The sequence below is a fragment of the Rhinatrema bivittatum genome, chromosome 8 (assembly GCF_901001135.1).
Source record: "Rhinatrema bivittatum chromosome 8, aRhiBiv1.1, whole genome shotgun sequence".
NCBI classification, from domain to species: Eukaryota; Metazoa; Chordata; class Amphibia; order Gymnophiona; family Rhinatrematidae; genus Rhinatrema; species Rhinatrema bivittatum.
The window spans coordinates 208,673,976-208,691,319 of record NC_042622.1 but is presented as its reverse complement, the minus strand read 5'-3'; the positions used below and the strand labels follow the sequence as shown (position 1 = coordinate 208,691,319).

Sequence of the window (17,344 nt, the reverse complement as noted above, 5' to 3'; positions counted from 1 at the left end):
CCTGATTCATCGCTGAGGCCTAGCCAAGGCCTAGTCCTCTTGCTGAATAGGTCCGATGACAGACCCCCGAGGCCTAGTCCCATCGCCCGATGCTTGGTCCTGTCGACAAGGCCTAGGCCGCCTGACTTCTTTTCTCTTTTCTCTTCTTGTCTTCTAAAATTGTAGCATCCACTTTAATTAATGTCACTGCAGTACACCCTTAAAGCAGATGTGTCATATTTCAAGACAAGAAGGGTGAAGACTTCAGAAGGTCTGGTCCTAGGCCTTGGGACCAGACCTCTGGCTGGATGCCGGTGCCAGGCCAAGGTCTTCGCAACAGGGACCATACCTACGCTGAGCCCTGATATCAGGTCTAGGCCTGACACTGGAGCCAGGCCCCAGTGTCTGGCCTAGGCTTTGGCGATGGGACCAGGGCTCAGGCCAGGCCCCTGCGAGGGGACTGGCTTAGAATGGGCCGCTGAGATGAGCATAGACCTCAGCACTGGGACCAGGCTTCAAGCTGGGCCTAGGCATAGGCCTTGGCACCGGGACCAGACCTCAGGCCGGTCTCAAATCTAGGCCTCAGCACTGGCACCATGCCTCAGGTTTTTTCCCTTTTTTTATCAAACAAAACAAAAGTAAAACCAACAAAATTTTCTTTTTTATTTCGTTCTGTTTTTAAAACATCTTGAAATGAAACAGGCATGTCAACAAGGTCGACATTCCTATTTAATTTCGTATCATCCCTAGTATCTGCCCTCCAGTGATAATGTTTCATTTGATTGCTTTGTGACCATGGCTGACTGGGTGGAGCTTTCACAGCTTATAACACTTATTCCTCTTGGGAAATTAAATAATAACCAGCAGAAAGAGAACAGCTGCTGCCTGTCCTGGAGCACTGCTGATGACAGAGGTAACACCTCTGTCTCACACCGATCAGGATGTCCTCCTCCTCCTTTAGGCCAGTTTAGTGTACCCAGAGAATGCTGGAAGACTCACATTTGTCAGATTCTCTTGCTGATATCCTGGCAAAAAGAGACCCCGGGCAAGGGTTGCTTTTGGCACCCTCATCTCCCTTTCGAGCTGACTCAAGAGGGTGACTTAGTGGTTGCCTTTCATGGCCACCCTTAATGGCAGCCAAGATCAGAGCCTTCAGTTCTCCGTAAGCAACCATGTTGGAAACCATATTCTCATCTAACCCAGCTGTGGGTGGATTCATGAAGATTGACCTACTGATTTTCATTAAAAAAAAAATTTTTTAATGCACCCCCCCCCCCCCCCCTTTGAACTGCTTATATCTTTGTGAATCAAACTAAATCATGGTGCTGCTGTGCTGATCCTCATCAGAACCTCATACTCTGATCCAAGTAAAGCACCGACTGCGAAAGAGCAGACACATTAAAGGGGGTTTTAAATGCAAGAGCTATAGTCATATTTCAGGTGCTGCTTACATGAAAGGATATTAAATATTATCCAGGTGGTACAGTAGCTACATTCTTAAATTAGCCTGTAGACATGCTGCCAGTTTAAGAAAGTAGTTACTTCTTACTGTGCCAGCTGGCTAATGTTTAGTATCCTTGTATGTAACCTGAAACCTGCCTAGATGAGTCATCCTGCTGTGCGGATTAGTTCATTTTTTTTTTTTTTTGCTCAGAAGGAATGTGTTCAGTTGCTTTTCTCTTCCATTGGAAGAGTGGCTATGGACAATGTACCCCTCCTGCCCTGGCTTTCTCTCAGGTTAGTGTTTCCTAATTCATTTGGTTTGTGCTTACCATGACAGGAGTGAACCTTAGTTTTAAATAGAGCATGCTGGGAACAATTTCCATTTCTCAACTTGCTTGCACAATGCCAAAATAATTCCCTCTATAACTTGTAAGGTGGTATGGACAGGCAACCAAGCCTATCTGTTGTGTTCAGCGGTCCGTGGACTGCCACTCTTATCTCCAGCCCTGGACCCCAGATGCAGGCTGCCGATGCGGAGGGAGACCACCCAGGGGGCGCACAGCAGACCGCCATGCTCCGTCTGCCTCCTCTGCCGGGCTTCCCGTTGACTCGCAACAGGCCCCTGATCCTGGCCTGATGCCGACGCTGCTCCTTCTTCAGGCCCCTCCTAGGGGCGTGTGTGCGCTGCAGACATTCCCCTTAAAGGAACTGCGGTGGGAAAACCCTGGAGGCGCCTAAAGATGATGTCACCCACTGGGGCCTATAAGAGACTGCCTCGGCAGTAGGGTCGTCTCGCTTGAGAAGTGCTTTGTCACTGTGTTCCTGGATCCTGATTCTTGTTCCTGGTTCCTGATTCCGCTGCATCTCCTTCTTAACTCCCTGCATCCTGTTCCTGGTTCCATGGCAGTCTGATTTGTCATTCTGAATTGTCTTCCTGGTCAGCCTTCCTTCCTCTTCTGTCTTCAGCTACCTTTTCCCGCTCCTGTGGTCTCCGTTCGTCCTCCTTTTTGTTCCTAGTCTCTTCAGATTGGATTTCTGGCTTTGACCTCGTATTGGACCTTGATGCTACTTGACCTCCGCCTGCCACTGACCACTGCCTGTTCACCATTATTGACTGAACTCTGCCTGGTCCAACCTCTGCCCAAACCTCAACACTGAGAGAACTCTGCCCGCCTTGACCACAGCCTGCACCGGACTCTGATTACCTGCTGCCTGCCCTGACTGCTGCTTGATCTGACTCCACTTTCCCTTAGTATGCTGGCCCGCAGCATCTACTACGTGATGGACATTCACCTCCACAGTGCCCCGCGCCTAAGTCCAGCCGGCCCCGGTACCCGAGGGCTCAACCTGAGGGGAACGAGAGGCTGGCATTGGTGAAGCTCCATTTGGGCCTCTGCTTCAGCCAGCTCTACCTGCCGACAGTAGGGACCTTCAGGGCTCCTCTCTGCACATAGCACCAACTCTCCCCTCGGCCAAAGGGTCCAATTCCTCAACACTACTGCTGAGCTATCTGGCGCTCTGGTTAGTAGATGAGTGAAGGGAGAGGCCTCAGATGATGTGGCTATACGAGAGATTATAGTTCCTACTGCTCCTATAGTGGCATGGTGTGTGGTGCCCTACCAAGGCATGTTGGTAGCCCATCCTTCCCCCACTCCTTCACTAGCTTGGTGCCCCGAACATAAGAAGTTCCTTGCTGGGTTAGACCAAAGGTCCATTAAGCCCTTGCATTCTGTCTCTGATGGTGGCCAGTCCAAAGAGTAGATCCAATTTCTTGTTGCTCACTCCCAGGCCAGTGCAGAAAGGTGTGTTCGGCTGAACGCACCTTTCTGCCTGCACTTCAGCATACATTATGGGGCGGATTTTCAGAGCCCTGCTCGCGTAAATCCGCCCAAAACCGGGCGGATTTATGCGAGCAAGGCCCTGCGCGCCGGGAAGCCTATTTTACATAGGCCTCCCGGCGCGCGCAGAGCCCCGGGACTCGCGTAAGTCCCGGGGTTCTCCGAGGGGGGCGTGTCGGGGGCATGTCGGGGGGGCGGGCCCGGTCGGCGCGGCGTTTCAGGGGCATGTCGGCAGCGTTTTGGGGGCGGGTACGGGGGCGTGGCTACGGCCCGGGGCGGTCCGGGGGCGTGGCTGCGCCCTCCGTACCCGCCCCCAGGTCGCGGCCCGGCGCGCAGGAGGCCCGCTGGCGCGCAGGGATTTACGCCTCCCTCTGGGAGGCGTAAATCCCCCGACAAAGGTAAGGGGGGGTTTAGACAGGGCCGGGTTCCCTCCAAGGCCGCTCCGATTTCGGAGCGGCCTTGGAGGGAACGGGGGTAGGCTGCGCGGCTCGGCGCGCGCCGGCTATACAAAATCCATAGCCTTGCGCGCGCCGATCCAGGTTTTTAGCAGATACGCGCGGCTCCGCGCGTATCTACTAAAATCCAGCGTACTTTTGTTTGCGCCTGGAGCGCCTGGAGCGCAAACAAAAGTAGGCTATTCGCGCGCCTTTTAAAATCCGCCCCTTTATGTGCACAAGACTTATTGATGATGCAGCAAGGAGTTTTGAACACAGAAAATGTGTGTTCCAAAATGGAAGTACTGCTTAGCGTCCTTGCAAGGAAATCCCAGGAAATTTAGGGCATTAAGTAGTACTCCCTAATGCAGAGAAGTGCTTTGACCAAGCCCGGATTTTCTTAGCGCTGGAAACTTAACTCCTAGGTCAGAGATGGAGTTAAGTTTCCAGCGTTACTCTGCTAGCATTTAAAACCTGAAAATAGGGGGAAAACAGTTAAAAAAAAAGACTTCAGGATCACTTGCCGGATTAGTGGTGGCCGCATCTCAAAAAAGGTATAGTTACAATGAAGAAGGTACAGAGAAGGGCAACCAAAATGATAAAAGGGATGGAACAGCTCCCCTATGAGGAAAGGCTGAAGAGATTAGGGCTGTTCAGCTTGGAGAAGAGACGGCTGAGGGGGGATATGTTAGAGGTCTTTAAGATCATGAGAGATCTTCAACGAGTAGATGTGAATTGGTTATTTACACTTTCGAATAATAGAAGGACTAGGGGCCACTCCATAAAGTTAGCAAGTAGCACATTTAAGACTAATCGGAGAAAATTCTTTTTTCACTCAACGCACAATAAAGCTTTGGAATTTGTTGCCAGAAGATGTGGTTAGTGCAGTTAGTGTAGCTGGGTTCAAAAAAGGTTTGGAGAAGTTCTTGGAGAAGTCCATTAACTGCTATTAATCAAGTTTACTTAGGGAATAGCCACTTCTATTAATTGCATCAGTAGCATGGGATCTTCTTAGTATTTGGGTAATTCCCAGGTTCTTGTGGCCTGGTTTGGCCTCTGTTGGAAACAGGATGCTGGGCTCGATGGACCTTTGGCCTGACCCAGCATGGCAATTTCTTATGTTCTTACTGATTTATTTGGCTAAGTGGTGGCGGATAATGTCATACTTATCTGTCCTAATTGGCAGCCACTGCTAAGTATAGACTTACCTGTCTAAGTGACAGCAGCGGCTAACCGTGGCATCAAGAGTTAAAAACAATTTTAATCTGAGCATTATAAGTGCGTGTTGAATCCCAGAATACTTGCCACTCAGATTATTGCATTGGCCTGTCCATGAGATAAGTAGTGGGTTTTCTGGAGTCTCCTAATTAATAACTGTTTATGGACTTTTTCTGCAGGGACTTCGACAAACCTTTTTTAAACCTGGGAATGCAAGGTGTCGTGACCACATCTTCCAGCAACAAATTCCACAATTTGGGCATTGAGTGAAAAAAAAAAAAACCTTCTCTAATTTGTTTTAAATGTGCTGCCCGTTAGTCTTAGGACTAGGAGGAGCACTCCTTGAAAGGGAAATAAACTGTTCCCTATTTACCAGTTTCACCCCACTCATGATTTTATATACCTCCATTATATATTCTCTCTCAGCTGTCTCTTCTCCAAACGGAAGAGCCTAACCTGTTTAGCTTTTCCTCATAAGGGAGCTGTTCAATCCCCTTTACAATATTTGTTACCCTTCCCTGTATGCAGCATGATCACCAGTCTTGTCCACTCATTCTGACAACCCTGCAGGCAACATAGTAAGATGCAGGTGGAAGTTCTTTTTTTAATGAGGTCAATGGCAAGTAAAACAATTAGAATTTTCAGTATGGTTCTGTCCCATTGTCCTAGTCTCTGATTGCATCTCTTGCTACTTGCTGATCTGTCTTTCCGTAGGTAGTACTAACATTTCTCTTAGCAATGCCGTTCTTGTGATTTGTTTTTCTCTTTGCCGCGATTGCTGGGTTTCTAGCATGGCGATTGTTTTTTTTAGCAGATGGAATGGCACTGGCAGCCTTACAGGGTGCTAAACCAAGGGATACCCCAGGGTCCAATATTTTAGGGGGTCCCTAAAATTTTTCAGCACCTTTATTGAGGGGTGAAGATTTTGTTAAGGAAGTGACTCAATTTCTCTGGTAATACTGAACACTTTATCTAATTCCACGAACGAATACTAAAAACGTCCATGATACAGCTTTCATGGAAAGGGCAAAGTAAAACTGAATGTGAAACTGTCACAAAATTAAGTCGCTTCTAAGAGGTCCCCCCCAATGCCTTTCTTGCACAGGGCCACCCTAAGCCTACCAGTAGGTATGGAAGCATGCCACCTGACCACAAGTTCTTCAGGCTCTGCGATTCTGTCAGGGTGATGGAGGTGGAGGGGGCGCAGATAGACAAAAGGTGGGCGTGGTGGGGAATTGTGCTGAAGCGACTGCAGTGAAACGGGAAGGGCAGCCAGTGAACTTTAGACGCTCTTCAGTGAAACGGGAAGGGCAGCCAGTGAACTTTAGACGCTCTTCAGCGATGATGTCCCTGCGCTCAGCACAGCCTTAGAGATTTACAAAGGGAATAATTCATTGCATCTTTCAGTCAGATCTCGCACTTCATTCATAGGTCGCGTACGTTAATGGACGCACTAATTACGGACTTCTTAATAAAACCCCCATTACAAATAATTTCACAATTTGTAATCACTAGCCCTGGATTTTCTACATTCAGAGCTTTCTCTTCTCCTTTCAGCACGAATGGATCCAGGCCTCCCCCTCCCGACGCTGGGAAGAAGGTCTCAGGAGTCCCCCAGCCCATTTTTGCATTGGAGGAGAGAGCGCGCGCACAGAGCGACCCCCCCACCCCTCTATTCCCTTTTACACACGGAGGGAATCCCGAACCAGCCCCACCTCTGCCATACTCTGCTTCCACGAAGCCGTCATGACATCACGAGCGGGCGCACCAATGGGAGTGCGGCGTGCTGCTCCTCCCTCTGAATGGCGGCAGTGGTGGTGGGCGAGGCTCTGGGTGTGTGTATGTGTGTGCGCGCGTGCGGGTGGGGGTTGTGCGGTCGGTCGGTCACGGGGCGGGCTGCGGGCGAGGCTGGATTCTCTGCAGGCGAGTGTGGGGGACCGGCGGGGTCTGGTCTGCGTGCATGCTCCGAGGGGTTGGTGGCGGGAAGGCATGGGGGTGTGCCATGGCTGCTGCAGGCCGTGGCGCTGGTGACGTAGCTCGGTCGGTGCTAACTTTCCTTCCTGGCGTTAGGGCTGGACACCGCCCCTGCAGAAATGCATGGGGCACATGCATGCATGCAGCGCGCGAGTGTTGCTAAGCGTGCATTTGTGGCAGCTGCAGCGTCATCTTCCTTAGCCGAGAGCTTCCCCTTCTATAGTGAAAGAGATGGCATGGTTGCATTGCTAAGGTTGACGAGGCCTGGCGCTCCCTGCGTTCGGGAATTTTGCGGAAATAAATAGCAAATGGTGGCTTCTAACATTTTACTGGGTTATAATAAGTTCACGGAAAAGGAAGCGCTAAAATCCTGTTAGGATCCGACCGATGCATATTTGTGAGGTGTTGCTTATCTACTTAATTTATCGCCTTTATAAGTCAATTATCTGTAGAGGCGAGTTGTCACATTCACTGCCTAGGCTGTTACATGCATGACTCATGTTATTGCATGTACAGACAGGGCTGCTGCACCTATAGTTCAACATATTTCTTGTAAAATATTTCTTGTACTGTCTTTTGCATAACTTGAATTTCTGTATACACTACTTGTGGCTATGTACAAGTTGAGCTGCCACGTGCATGAAAAGTAATGTATTAGTTGTTGGCAGAAAATAACTATTTGACCTGCCTAATTGTCCTTGCATATACTGCTATGGTTCTAGTTATTACCCTTCCTCAATGTCCATGGTAAGGAAATCTCCTAGGTGTCAACTGTACAGGCTTGACCACCTGCAGGATATCGATCCTTATCCTATTTGCCAAGCTGAGAAGTGTAGCTACGTCAATCTGCCGTTATTGCATCCTCAGTTTGTGTTTGCAAAGTTCACTTGGTCACATTTTATCTTATTGTATTTGATATATTGCATGTGGTGTTATTTTATATTTTATGAACATTTAATGTTCCACCTCTCTCAAGGCAGATTGCTTATATTTAAGAATATTCAGCATGTGGTGGTGCATAGTTTATTTACTTTTTTATTTGAAAGGATTTGTTACCCACTTTATCTATACTTTTTAGTATGTATAGCTATGTCAATAGCATGATAATGTGTACACAGAGCTTCCCAGAACAGCCTGGCACAAGATGTTAAAGTAATATGACATGCAGATGATTCTGTCTGTGGCATGCAGTGCTGTGTGGGTGGTTCATATTCTTTATAATTAGCTTACGTCCTCGATTTTTGTATTCTGGAATTTATGCTTTCTTGTAGAGTTAATGCATTATATAGATCTTGCATTCTTCTTTCCTGGACAATTTTCCCTACATTCTCAGCCTTTCTGACATAACATGATATTTTCTATTTGCTTGCATGCTATGGTTAGGACTTAGCATTTGAAAATGGCCAATTTCAGCTTTTTTTTGATGGTGGGTTTTTTTTTTCTAATAAACAAATCATAACAAAGCATTCACAACTATAGCATGGTTTGCTGTGATGGCTCAGAATGCTCCATTGATTACTCTTAATGACACAATGTAGGGTCAGGGTGCTGGATAGCATGACCATAGCTTCAAGGATGTGGCTTTGAGCATTGAAATAATAGTGAGAGTAGGTTAATGGTAGTTCTAGTGTTACCCTGGCTTTCCACTGGAGAGTGAAGGTACAGTTTGCTGATCCTTTAGTGCTGAGGTTGTTTGGAAGGAGGGAATGAAGTAAATTCAACAAAAACAAAATTCTGAAACTAGATTATAATATGAAGTTTAAAGGGGCTAGATTGGAGCACAATTTGAAAATGTTTCTTTGTGGAAAGGCTAGAAGATGCATGGAACAGCTTCCCAGAGCAGATGGCGGAGATAAAAACAGGAACAGAATTCAAGAAACTCTGTGCTTATCCCAGGCTGTCCTTACAAAATGTGACAGGGAAGGCAGAGATCAACTCAGCCCTGAGGCAATGCAATAAGAGTTAAAATGGTCAGACTGGATGAGCTTTATGGTCCTTATCTGCCATAGTAGTCTGTTTTTATGTTTTGTGAGTGTCTTGTTAGATTTGCTTTCTGTGTGTTCATTTGCGGTTCATTTTTCTCCTTGCTGTAGGTGTCGTGGAAAAGAAGTGAGAGAGAGAGAAAGAGGACCAAGTGGCATCGTAGTGCAACACCTGTAGGATATGCTTGAGATAATGGTGAGTGTGTGTTGATTATGGGGCTCGAGGTGCATTCCCAGAGTTTTGGGATGGTGGAGCGAAGCTGAACTGAGCTGCTTTTCTGCTGTCCCGATAAAGGAGCCCTACCCCATTTAGGTTGCATAAGCATCGCTCCTGGGACTGCTTTTATTCGTCCAGAATTTTGGATTTCACCATGCACATGCACGACAATAAGCCTTTCTAGGCCGTGTGAAATATAAACGGAGACAGAACACTTCAGGACAGACCCTGCGCCTGAGGGGCGCACGTCTGTGAGTGTTTACAGGTAACTGACACTTTCCCTGCAAAGCACACCAAGAAAAAAAAAATTGCTCTTCTGTGATCTGCTTTTCCATGTTCTCCCCCCACCTTTGCTTTCTGTAGTAGGGATGGAGAGAGGGTTGGGGGCTGCAGCAGCTGTGGACCAGCTAGTGGCTTGGGGACAGATTGAGAGCTGCGATTCCCGCACTGTCTGTCGGTTTAGGAAGACATGAGGGTTCGGAAGTGCAGTTTTGTCTCTCTCTCTCTGCTCCTGGCCAGCCTTCTGCCCTGACTGCCAAGGCAGGCAGTATGGAAAGGGACCTGAAAATTCAGGATGGGGAGGAACCTGGGAGGGGAAGGAAGAGTACGGGGGAAGGGAGGACCTGAAAAGGGGAGGGAGAAGGACCCTGAGGGCAGACTGGGTGAGAGTAGAAAAAGGGGAACCAGGGGAAGGCAAGGGTGATGGAGTGTGAGGGGAGGAAGAGGGACATTTTATTGTCGGGGGGGGGATAGATGAGTGGAGGTCCTTAAGGGAAGAAGAGGGTCTGTATTCCCAGGGCCTCCGCCAACCCTCCCTTGAGCATATCTGTTACTCGGGGCATCAGCTGTGGATCCATAGCGCACGTGCTGTTTGATCAGAGCACCATCCAGATCGGGGCTGTTAAGTCCCAGGGGCCACTTTTTTTTTTTCTTTTCTTTTCTTCAAAGCATTTTGTTCCATGTACGTTCACATCTATTAGCTGTGCATTGATTTATGAAGACTTGCTGTTGTGTGTGTGTGTGTGGGGGGGGGGGGGGGGGAGGGGGGGTCAGCAGCATCTTTCACCTCCCAGGGTCTCTGGCTGAAATCTGCCTTGGGTCACACTTGGGGGTGCGGAGGGAGATTTATTACCATCTGAAAGCTGTTTTGACGGCCTGCGTGTAAAGGAAGTAGGCGCGTTCGGTCCGGGTTCCTACTGCAGAGCTTATCCGCGCCATTGTAAAGGCTTCCCCCTGTCACAGCGGGCAGGGCTTTGCCGCCTGTTTGTCTCTTCTGGCAGACTGCTCGCTCTGGCGAGGCCGGGAGGAGGTACCACGCCTGGACAAAGAGGCGTTCCTCTGCGGGAGGCCAGGTCTTGCTGAGGGCCGGAGCAGGCGATCGTCAGCCCGTAGCAGCCGCTGCTCCCCCGCGCGGGCTGAGCCCTCGACTGCAGGTGGCCGCCAGAGTTAACCAGCGTGAGCGCCACGTGGACCGTGGGACCTTGAAAATGTGTCAGGCCCCAAGGCTCCTTGTTTTCAGCCCTCCCTTTAGGACACGCCCAATGCTGGCCGAACCTTTGAGCTTTTGGGGTGGGGGGGGTGTCTTCCTTAGTCTGTTTCACTTGATGGCCCCCCTCTCACAATTCTTCCTCTAACTCGCTGCCACGCCTCCCAGCCTCGAACATCTGGGGCTGCAAGTTTGATTCCCATCGTCCCCGGTTATTTTCTTAATTGCCAAGTTAATCTCATTTTCCTAATTCGATTCCCATCGTTTCTGCACCTTTTGTGATTAACGTATGGTATCTCGGCAAAACCGGTGCCCAACATATATAAATGGAGGTTATAGGTTCAGATGGATTTTACCCTTGGGTGCTCCAGTAACTTGGGGCTGCTGCAGACTCTCACAAATAGGGACTGGCAACCACAGGGTAATGCAGAGCCTACATGGAGAAAAAAAGGAGACCAGACTCAATTTTACCATCTGCGAGCTTCTGAGTCTCTTCTAAAAGATAAGGAGTGGTGGCTGGGAAAAGCAAAAGTATTACCCGTGAGAAGTGACAGGGCTGTCAGAGAAGCAGGCATCAAACTGACCAGAGCAACCTGTTTTAAGTACGTAAGCAAACATTTAGAGACTCAGGATGTACGTTTGATTGCATTTATTTAAACTTTGCAAAATACTACTCTTTAAAAGACTTGGAAACTGAGCAACAGAAATTACAGCTGTTTAAGGAAGTGGTTTAAATATTGTTTCCAGAAAGTAAAACTCAATGGTGTTGGTGTTTTCAGGAGTACTACAAGGAAACACTGGGGGGGGGGGGGGGGGGGTGTGCCTGTGCACCAAAGCTTTTCTCTCATCTTGAGGCTGTTGCAATAAAGCAGATTCAGCACACAGCTTCTTAATGCACGGGTCACACTTTTTTTTTTTTTTTTTTTTTTTAACGCCTGATGCTGTAAGCTAATGGTATGCTAATGCATCGGGAGTTATTTAAAAAAAAAAAAGTGTGCACATTGCAAAATGAGCGCACATACCCAAGTTAATACGTGAGCTCAGCACAGGCTGAATGAACGTTTTAAAGTCTGGGATGGGGGAATGTCTCGGCTGTGATTTAAGGGCAACAAGACTTCTGAGCATTTAAAATATGCTTTATGTGCACAAAAATGCTTTCGGCGCAGCAAGCATATTTATGCGCAGAAAACATGCTTTGTGCATGCTTTCATTTGCATGGGATTTCCATGTGAGGGCGCCAAGCAGGACGCAAGGTTTTGCACGCATGTTTCCTGGGTGCACAAGACTCCTTGCTGCGTCGGGAATGTTTGTAACCAGCTGAAGGTAGAACTGCGCACTCTGCATCTTACTTGCATTGGTCCCCCTTGTATCCATGGGGGACATGGTTAATACATAAGGGCCCCCTAGTTGGCTAGGTTGAAAGAAGAGGTCCAGGATGTCCAACTGTCCTGAGACCTGCAGCCTTGTCTATAACAGTAAAAAAAAATAAAAAAAAATAAAAAAATTTCCTTGCATCTAAATTGGTTTAAAATAGCTGAGCTAGCACTCTTCTCCAGAGCATTACCTGCCCTTATCTCCTCTTTCCCCGGCTTCTCTTGTAAGAACTTGTCAAACGCCCCTTTGAAGTTGACCACTGCTGTAGTGTTCATTACCACACCGCTCCATAATGCCACCTATCTTTTGGCCAGATGAAGTCCTGCAAGGTATTTTTTTTTTGGGGGGGAGGGAGGGGGGTTGTGAGGTTTTTTTTGTTTGTTTTTGGCTTGTGGCAGAACTTGTGCAGTTTCAGTGCTGCCGCGCACAGAAGGTACCATGTGACCAGCGACACTTCAGTAAGAAGTCTGTTCATCGGGACAGTCGATTTAAACCTAGGTATGCGGAGGAAAGCCAGCACCACCAGTGGAAGAAGCAACAGCCGAAAGAAAGGCCCGAGCTGGTTCGTAGAGTTTAGGAGGCAAGGTTGTACAGCCCCACTCGTGCATTAATTCTGCCAATAAATCTGCGTCTGTGTATGGCATCCTATGCCTTTCAGTGAGCAGGGGTAGCGGGACGAGCCAGTTCAGTACATTAATGTATGTCTGTATATAATATCTAACCGGGCTGGAAACCTCCCGGGCATCAGGGTCACCCAGGGAAAAAAAAACAAACATTGGTGCCACCATGGATAAGAGAAGTGTGGGTGAGAGAAAATGCGACTGCTGATTGTGAGCCCATGTGGAGACACCACAGTCCTGGGGGGGGGGGGGGGGGGATACCTTACTTGCAGGCCATATCGAGAAGAAGAGGCAGGAAGGGAGAGATGTTCTGGAGGGTGGGTCCTGGTTGGGGTGTGTTGGGGGGGGGGTGAATATATAAATGTGTCCAGGAGGGTGGGGGGTGGTGTGTGTGTGTGTGTGCAGGGGGAGGGGATAATACATACATGTGTCAGAGTTGGGATGGGGGGGTGGTTAGGTGTATACATTAAGAATTTGTCCTGTGAGGAGGGGACTTATGCAAATATATAATCCATGCAAGGTGGAAAGAGGCGTTTGGGTATTGGGGGGGGGGGGGGGGGGGGAGAGAGCAGAGGGCCCTGCCCGTGAGCGTGTGTGTGTGTGTGTGTGTGTGTGTGTGTGTGTGTGTGGCGGGGAGACAGCAGAGGGTTACTGTGCTGCTTGGAGTGTGGGTGGAGCCTGGGCTCCTCTCTGCCCGCCTCTTCTCTTTCAGGAGCTGTGCAGAGGTGTCCCTGCTGTGGCTGGCTGCGGCAGGCTCTCGCACACCGCTGCTGTCAGGGAAGCCATGGTGCTGATGCTGATGTGGGGAGGGTGAGGGGAAGAGGGGAGGGAGTCATGCTTCTCCCCGTCTTGGACGCAGCACGGGCCGCTTCTCGCCATGAGTCTGCCTGCCCGGGTCTCCTGCTCCGTGCTCAGTTGCTTTGTGAGTGCTTTTTTCTGCTTGTTTCTTTGCCAGGGGGAGTTGGCTTCCCCCCACCCCCATCCCCGGCTGGCTTTGGGGGAGAAAAGCAGGGTGTGGGAGATGTGAATCAGCAGAATCTGAGCAGAGAGAATCCCCAGAGGGTGGGGGGAAGGGAAGGTTAAGGGAAGCCCTGCTTCAAAGACACGGATGCTTTTGCCGGCGGTTTCTGCCTCTCCTCCTCCCCTGTGCCTGCCAGGATAACGTGCATGCAATCCTTCATCTCGTTCCTGCCTCTCCAGCTGGTGCTGTGGGCCTAGGACCTGAACTCCCTCTAGATGCTCAGTTTGGGTGGGGGCGGTCGCTAATCTTTTTTTTTTTTTTTCCCCTTCCTTCCCCTCTCTCTGTGTGCCACAGGTTCATCCTGCCCGGGGCTGGGCTTCCGGCTGTAGCCGTGTACTCGAGCCTGGGTGGGGAAGATTCAGGCGCCGCCGGGGTGATGTGGAGGAAAATCCGTGGTGTGCGGGGGGGGGGGGGGGGAGGGGAAGGGGGGAGGCCGGTGTTAGACAGACGGGAATCCCTGAGGAGGTGGTGCTGGACAGGAACAGAAGGCATCGACCTTCTGGGCTGGAGCGGATGCTGTTTGCGGGTCTTGGGCAGGCCGTTAGGTCACGGTATTGGATGTTGAATTTGTTGCAGAAGGATGGCAGGAGGCGTTGTGTAAAATGTTGGGACAGTTAGTGGGGGGCTCCGGGACCCCCTCCTCCTCCTCCTCGGCTCTTTGTCTCTGAGATTATTGGCAGGCAACACCTGCCTGTCCTCTCTCTCTCTCCCTCTCTCATATAGTTAATGCTCTGCTGATGCTTTTATTCCGCAGAGCTGGAAAAAGCTTGTAAAATGCCAGTGGCATGGAGGAAAGAGATACTGATGGGAACCCACAGGACACAAGGGCACCAATCCCGGTGCAGGCCGCGAAGTCTGTCCTGGCCTCTGCGGGCCTCGTCTCTTCCCTGTTGCTGAATGCGAAGCCTGTCCTTCGCTGGGGCGTGTACCTGCGGGCGGATGTCATGAAATCCTTTGTGATACTGACAGCGCCGGAGAAGGCTTGGTACATGGGGGACTGGGCAGGGAGTCGTCCGGCTCCCTTTGTGCTGCAGAGGGAGCCGGGCCGGCTTGTGCCGCACGTGAAGTGTTGAGAAGCTCCCCTTGGCTCGGGTCTGTCAGTTTAAAAAAAAAAAAAGTCAGGCCCGCCCAATTTAAGCTGAAGGTAAAAGACCCAAGTCCTCCTTCGAATTGGAGCTTGCTCTTCTTGACGATTTCTGATTTCCTTGCACTGGGCCACTTTCCGTAGAAGCTGCTTCACGAACCCCACCGTTTTGAATTTTTTTTGGCGGTGTAACCGGCGGTGCCCGTCCCCCGTACAGATACCCCGGACCTCTGCTGTTGCCTGCTTTGCTGGCGATTCCGTGCCGTTGAGCGCCCTGCGTTTTATTTCCTCTCCGAATAGTGGAGCGGGTGCTCTCGTGGGTGAGGTGTTGGGACTCTTGTGAGGCCTTGCTCTTCAGGCCTCGGTGAGATCCGGCTGATGTTGCTCTCCCTCCCCGGAAGCCACCGTGAGCGTTGGCACCCGCAAGCGGTATCGATCTCTCCGTGGCACGGGCATGCGCGGTGCCACGGAGGCGCCATGCCTCTCCCCCCGCTGTGAATGCCTCCGCCGGTGACTGCTGGTGGTGGTGGTGGTGGGTCATAACTGCACGCTGGTGCTCGTCGCCACCGTCCGCCTCCAGGGACGCAGTACTGTACCGTTATCGAGATTGTTCGATTAATAATTTACGTTGGTTGCCGCTGTAAAATGTATGGGCGCTGCCACCGGTGGTAGTTCCTGCTGGTCCCTGTGGCACAGGCCTGCGCCGCGGGGGGGAGAGAGTGGTTCCCACACGGGCGGTCTGCAGCTCCGTGTTCGAACCCGGGCGTCTTGAGCGCGGTGGAGTTTTACCTGTTTTCTACCGCACCTGCATAGATGGGGGGGGGGGGGGGAGGGAAACGACCGCAATTTCTGCTGCCCCAAAACGTAATACTTTTTTAAAAAAGAACAAATGGGGAAAACCAGAAGTTCCCTACCTTCGCGGTACCTCTCAGCGCTGAGGCGTGGTGGTATAATTTATAGGGGTTTTAAGCCATAAGAGCGCATTGGTGATCACTGCTGCTGCAGAGGGCAGCTGTGCATATGGGGGGGGGGGAGGGGGGGAGCGGAAGCCTCTCTGTAAATGGAGAGGGGGCAACTTTGCAGGCGACAATGCACTGTGCTGGGGGCGGGGAAGGTGGGCAGCTCCGAGCATAGCAAAAGGGAGGTGGTTTCTCTGCGCGTGAGGGTCGGGTTGGTCTGGGTGGGTTACAGTGTGGGGTGGTGTCTTCAGGTTGGGAGGAGGGACTTCTGCATGTGGCGCTGGAATCGCCATTCCGGGGGAGGGGGGGGCGCTGTGCATGTGGTTTGGTTTTGTTCCTGGTGACAGTAAGTCTGATTATACTAAGTATTTTTTTCGGTGATAGGAAAGGAGCTGCACGTGTGTTTTACCGTGCAGCTGCTGTTGGAGCATAAGTTGGGATGGAGGAAGCCATGGGGGGTAGGGGGGGATAAAGTGGGAGGGATTTTTTTTTTTTTTTTTTTTTTTTTAGAATAAAAAGTTTCTCATCTTTGCCGCCCTCTGCTCGCAGACCGTGATGGTTCCTGAATAGTTTTTTTTTTCCTTTTTTGCTCCTAGGGCGAGGAGGGACCTCCCAGTTTGGAATACATCCAGGCCAAGGACCTGTTCCCGCAGAAGCAGCTGGTGAAGGAGGAGGAGAACCTGCAGGTAAGGGTGGGGCGGAGCAGCGGGAAGGGGAGGGACCCATTTACTGACCGTCCCCAAGGTAGGAGTAGATGTGATGTCCCATGGAGAATCCCCCTCCTCCCACTGTATCCAGCAGGGGGCTCATGCTGACAGCCAAAGTTTTTTTTTCATAGGGAAGGGAGCAGGAGTAGTTCAGAGCAAAGGAGATGAGGCATGGAGGGGGGGGGGAGAATGGGGTAGATCAAGGGATGCAAGCAGTGGAGAAGAGGAAGGGGGCATGGGGAAGTACCTATGACCGCACAGGAGTGTTTGGTTTTTTTTTTGTTATTTTTTTTAATTTCATAGCAGGGCACATGAGGATTAGACGAGGCATTTAATCTGCACAAATGCAGCTAGCCGGAGCCAGCCCTTGTCAGGGGACATTTTGTGTATTTTAAGATTTGGGATGCCTGCTCCTCCTTTTCCCACGTGGATTCCGGGGTAATTCCCCGCCAGGGTATCCGGTCTGATGCCGCAGGGCAGTCTGAGTTGTGTCCTGACACTTTTAAACGCAGCTGCCCATCCCCCACACCCTCCACACTTCCAGGTCCTTGCCAGCACCGCTCTGTCTCCGGGGCCTGGAGCCTGGCTTCTTGCTAACCAAGGTCAGAGCGGGGGGGGGGGGGGGATTGCGCAAGCTTCTATTCTGATCTTCAGCCACTCGGTCAATGATTGATCGGCCCTGCCTCGCGTCGTGCGCGCTGGCAGACGGAAAGGAGCAGGGCTTCCAAGTTGCTCAGCTGGCGCCGTGCCACGAGCACTGGATACGCAGCTGTGAAACCAGTGTCAGAAACCCGTCCCCTTTTTGTAGTCTTTTGCTGACTGGGAGTCTAGAGGGTTGATTGTTGGTTTATCCTGCACTGGGCAGTCCGAGTCCAGAGTAGCCTAGGAGCCACTAGAGAGGCCACCCCGAGCGAGCAGCTTGCGTGAAGGATCACTGGGGTTGGGCGCATTGAAAGACTGGTGGGGATGTGAGGGTGCCGGGGAGGTCGGGGAAACGAATAAGGCGAC

General features: G+C 50.6%; 1 long non-coding RNA gene across 2 annotated transcripts in view; it reads left to right on the top strand.

Annotated features, from left to right (window-relative positions):
- LOC115097222 overlaps nt 1-16,321 on the top strand; it is a 39,526-nt gene extending 23,205 nt beyond the window's left edge. The window contains exons 1-3 of one of the 2 annotated variants that reach the window (XR_003858240.1): nt 6,684-6,745; nt 8,980-9,064; nt 16,226-16,321. This is a non-coding gene — a long non-coding RNA (uncharacterized LOC115097222). Of the gene's footprint in view, nt 1-6,683; nt 6,746-8,979; nt 9,065-16,225 lie in introns of those variants that run through there. The other variant, XR_003858241.1, reaches the window with a different exon arrangement.
- The last annotated feature ends 1,023 nt before the right edge of the window (nt 16,322-17,344 follow it).